Here is a 5,646-nt window from a genome sequence, read left to right as displayed (position 1 = left end):
CAGTGCCCTTAGGTAGTGGCCCCAGCTGAATAGAGCCAATAAATCACTTTCTCCAGAGAGGTTAGGGGACATTAGCCAACAGTCTTAGCTTTTCCAGGGTTTCATCCATGGGTCCTTCTTGGAGACCCCATTAAAGCCTTTGTGGTAGATTTCACGGAGAGGCTAGCAAATACAATCTCCTCAAGGCTGTTCACATCATAACCACAGACCCTTACCTACTTTCTTCTCCTACCATCTTTTAAGACCTTTATACATTCTTCTATAAATGACAGAACTTTGGGTTATTATATAGGGACATAAACAATAAAACTGTAGTTTAAGATCTGCAATAGGGAAAAGAAGAGAATTCCGAAAAGTCAAATCATAGGAAATTTTGGAAAACACACGGCTTAGTTTCATTACATGATTCTAAACTGTAGACCCTCCAAGGTCAAGGGGAGGCAAGACGTGACTAAGGTTTACAGTAGCAGCTCCTAGCAGAGGCCTACAGGGGATCGTTACGGAGTGCACGAGGACTGTCCTCGCCCACACCACTCCTGAGACTGCCCAAACCGCCCGTGATCCTCAGAGCCAGCATTTCTCAGATCTCACTAGAAAGTTGCTAAGACAAGGCATCTTCCACAGGCTTTTCTTGTTTCCTAAGTACCTCCCAATACCATTCCGGTGACAACGTCACTGGCATGGGTTTTATGCTGCCTTTGCAATGATACAGCAGACAATGTGGAATCTCCAGAATCGATATTAATACAAATAGTTTTTAAATGGAACCACCACACAAAGGGAAGGCTGACACTTACCTCACCAGAGAGGGTTGTGAGTTTAGAATAATTTATGTCAGAAGCGCTTTTTACACTGTAAAGTGCTATCCATTTATTAGTTATTACTGGAATATCAGAAAACAACCCACAGGACCTTACAAAGAGTCATTATTCCAGGTCATTTTTACTCTCTATAACAAAGCACTGATTCTCCAACATTTGTGGTCAGTTTATCATTTTGGCAAAAATACCTCAAGACTTGCCATCTCGTTCACTCTCACCATCCAATCCAAGACTTCTATGAGAATAAGTGGGAAGAATAGAGCTATTTTTAATATCCAGATATGCTATAAAAGTCACCCTTTTAGGTCTTCCCTGGTGGTGCAGTGGTTAAGAATCTGCCTGCCAATGCAGGGGACACAGGTTCAATCCCTGGCCTGGGAAGATCCCACATGCCGTGGAGCAACTAAGCCCGTGCACCACAACTACTGAGCCCGCACGCCTATAGCCCATGCTCCACAACAAGAGAAGCCCCACCGCAGTGAGAAGCCCATGCACCTCAATGAAGAGTAGGCCCCGCTCGCCACAACTAGAGAAAGCCTGTGCACAGCAACGAAGAGCCAATGCAGCCAAATATAAATAAATAAAATAAAATTTTTTAAAAAGTCACCCTTTTATAGTGTACAGTTCACTGGGTTTCAGTACTTTCACAAAGCCATGCAACCATTACCTAATTCCAGACATTTTTTTTTAGGGTAGCTTTAGGTTCAGAGCAAAATTGAGTGGAGAGTACAGAGCTCCCACATCCCTGCTCCAGAAATACTGGCAGCCACCACTCATCTCACCATCTCCCTGGTTCTGCCTTTTCCGGCATGTCCGAGAGTTGGAATCATACAGTTTGTAGCCTTTTCAGATGGGCTTCTTTCACTTAGTCATATGCATTTCCATTTTCTCCACAGATTTTCATGGTTTGATAGCTCCTTCCTTTTTACTGCCAAATAATATTCCGTTGTCTGAATGTACCACAGTTTATGTATCCATTCATTTACTGAAGGATGTCTTGGTTGCTTCCAAGTTTTGGCAATTATAAAGAAATCTGCTATAAACGCCTGTGTGCAGGTTTTTCTGTTGACATAAATTTTCACCTCCTTTGGGTAAATACCAAGGAGTATGATTGCTGGATCATACAGTAAGGGTATGTTTAGTTTTCTACGAGTCTGCCAAACTGTCTTACAAAGTGACTGTACCATTTTGCCTTCCCACCAGCAATGAGTGAGAATTCATGCTCCAGGTCCTCGCCAGTGTTGTCAGTCTTTGGTTTTTGGCCCTCTGACAGGCGTGTAGTGATATCTCATCACCGTTTTTAATCTGCAGTTCCCTGATGACGTATGACGGTAAGCATCTCTTCACATGTATACTTGCCATCTCTACATCTTCTTTGGTGAGGTGCTTGTTCAGCTGCTTTGCTCTTTTTTTTTTCGGTACGCGGGCCTCTCACTGTTGTGGCCTCTCCCATTGCGGATCACAGGCTCCGGACACGCAGGCTCAGCGGCCATGGCTCACGGGCCCAGCCGCTCCGCGGCATGTGGGATCTTCCCGGACCGGGGCACAAACCCATGTCCCCTGCAACGGCAGGTGGACTCTCAACCACTGCACCACCAGGGAAGCCCTCATTTTTAAATTGAGTTGTTCCTTTTCTTATCGTTGAGTTTTAAGAGTTCTTTGTATATTCACAATATTTAAAAGTTTCTCTGAGATTTCTTCTTTAACCCACATGTTATTTCGAAGTGTGTTGTTTAATCTCCAAGTATCTGGGGGGGGGGCTTTCCAGATCTCTCTTTGTTACTCATCCCTATTCTAATCCCACATGGTCTGGGAGTAGGCTGGCATCACGTGGCCACCCCGTGTTACAGGGCAGAGTCATGGCCCTGAGTACTGACATCACTAAATCTGCAGCATCTGAGCTGAGTCTGACTATAACCTTAATCTGGAAGGATTAATCATCTAAAAAAAAAAAGTCCAAATCTCCACCTCTCTATGTTTTAAACTGATTTATACAATTGAAAATAAAAGGCTCAGTGTTCAGTAAAGGAAAACTAAGCAGATTTCTGTTTAACAAACCATGGCCTAAATGTACCAAGCCACGCGGATTGGCGGTAGACTCTCCTTCTGAATTTTTTTATTGTGGTGAAATAGACTTAACATACAATTTACCTTCTCAACCATTTTTAAGCGTACAGTTCAGTGGCATTAAGTACACTCACGCTGTTGTGCATCCATCGCCACCATCCAGCTCCACAACTTGCTCATTTTCCCAAACTGACACTCTGTCCCCACTGAACACTAACCCCCCCTCCCCCTCCCCCAGCCCGTGACACACACACACCCCCATCCTCCTTTCTGTCTCTATGGATTTGACTGCTCTAGGGACCTCATGCAAGTGAATCATACAGCATTTGTCTTTTTGTGACTGGCAGACTTTCCTTTCTTTTTAAGTCTCCATCTGAATTTTTATTTCTCCATTTTGTTTCAAATTAAAACTACAACAGTACAAATCAGTCCTGATTTGGCAAATGAACGTGCTGTGTGCAGCTGACCTAAAGACAGGGTAACCACCGTCTCCAGAGGCTGCTGCCTTTGCAAGGATGGTCATTTGCACAAGGAGCTCAAACCTCTCTATTGACCGTGGCTGAGAAGCAGCAGAGCATTATTTAGTTTTCTTTGCCAAAAGAGAATCTAAATTGCGCTGAATCAGGGCAACTATAAACATTGCTTGCTTTTAGATATTTCACTTTATCAGGCAGGCTTGGAGATAATCAGCCTGTGTCCTGGAACTGTGCTTCTGAGAAACAGATACAAATGAGTTGGCAGAGTCCATAAGCAAAATATTTCAGGCCCTCCTAATCTAGGACAAGCCAACTAACATAAACTGTGGTTTGTATTATACAAATCTTTATAAAAGGCGAGCATTAACTGGTGCAAGGAAATGTCCAGTCTATAGAAAACGGCAACATATAAAGCAGTTAATGATTTATTCTTGTACTTTAATATTTTACTATATATACTTTTTCATATAATATTTTCTAAGTACCATAATTTTATCACCTCTTCCTATTGTAAATTTATCAAACTGAAAAGTCAAAGCAATAAATGCTGGTGCATCTAGAAAAAAATCCAACTGCTTTCTTACATTGTATCACCATAAAAAATGCGGTTATAGTCTGTATGTGTAAGTATATATGTTGCATATTTATATTATTATGAAGAGTGTAAATATATATTTATGTATGTGTATATATGTAAAATTGCATGGTATTTACTGGTTTTGACCAAATTTAAAAGATGGCCTCCAGGCTTCCCTGGTGGCGCAGTGGTTGAGAGTCCGCCTGCCGATGCAGGGGACACAGGTTTGTGCCCCGGTCCGGGAAGATCCCACGTGCCGCGGAGCGGCTGGGCCCGTGAGCCATGGCCGCTGAGCCTGAGCGTCCGGAGCCTGTGCCCCGCAATGGGAGAGGCCACAACAGTGAGAGGCCCACGTACCACAAAAAAAAAAAAAAAAAAAAAAAGGTGGGGGGGATGGGGGAATTGAGTTCTGACACATTCTATAACATGGGCAAATCTTTAAAACACTTGTAAGTGAAATAAGCTGGACACAGAAGGACAAATACTATACGATTCCACTTATATGAAATACCTATCGTGAGAAAATTCATAGAGGCACAAAGTGGACGAGAGGTTACCAAGGGTTGGAAGCAAGGGGGAGTGGGGAGCTATTACTTCATGGGGACAGAGTTCCTGTTTGGGGTGATGGAAACGTTTTGGAAATAGATAGTGCTGATGGCTGCACAACACTGTAATTAATGCCACTGAATGGCACACTTGAAAATGGCGAGTTATATATATTTTCCCCCACCAAAACAAACAAATAACCAAAATCAAATGAGCAAAAAACCTTCAGTGGCTCCACAGCTTTTTAGAACTCAAAGTGCATGCATCCTGGCTGGTGGGCAGGGCCCTTCTCTGCCTTTTCAGGCTCCTCAGCTGGTCCTGGCCGACACCCAGTCCTTCTGGCCCAGCTCAACTGGGCCTTCTCCAATTCCCGGTCTGAGTGTCTCACCCAGTCCAGTGAGTAACTGGCCAATCCTGAACCACCTACTGCCCCACCCTGCCCCCTCCTAGGCCTCAACTCTGAGTCATCTGGGCTCGCACAGGGGCTGTCTGCTCAGTAATCTTAAGGACCCAGAGAGGAAGGAGAGCGAGCAAAGGTAGGGGCTGGCCAAGGTCATGGCTTAGGACACAGTGTGTGCTCCAGGAGAAAGGCCACAGGACTTGGCATCCGAAGACAGAGGTTCCAGGTCCCCTCTGCCACCAGCTAATAGGGTGATGGTGGACCACCCACTGCCCCTCTCTGGACTTGCTTTCTCTTCTGTAAAATGAGAGGGTTGGACTGGGATCTCCCAGAGTGCTTTCAGTTCCAGGCTTTGGGGAATAAACTTGGGCACAGAGTACAGCAAGATAAAAGCAACCCTTTTTCTTTTTTAATTTGGCTGCGCCGGATCTTAGTTGCGGCATGCGGGCTCTAGTTCCCTGAGCAGGGATTGAACCCGGGCCCACTGCATTGGAAGCGTGGAGTCTTAGCTGCTGGACCACCAGGGAAGTACCAGAAGCAACCTTCTTCAAAGGAGAAAGTTTTCCTGAAATTTTCAGTTGATGATTTTCTTCTCATCAGAGCACCTGGGGCAGCCTTTAAGGTTTCTTGAGAGAGAAATGAAAAAAATTTAATGTGTCCAAGAGTTTTGAGGCTGTTACACAATAATTTCAGTTATGCAATAATTTCAGTCCATTACAATATTAGGATTTTCATAAAAGAAATTTTCCAGAGGAAATA

Source organism: Leucopleurus acutus (genome assembly GCF_964270905.1).
Source record: "Leucopleurus acutus genome assembly, chromosome: 10".
Classification (NCBI taxonomy): domain Eukaryota; kingdom Metazoa; phylum Chordata; class Mammalia; order Artiodactyla; family Delphinidae; genus Leucopleurus; species Leucopleurus acutus.
This window is presented reverse-complemented; position numbering follows the sequence as displayed.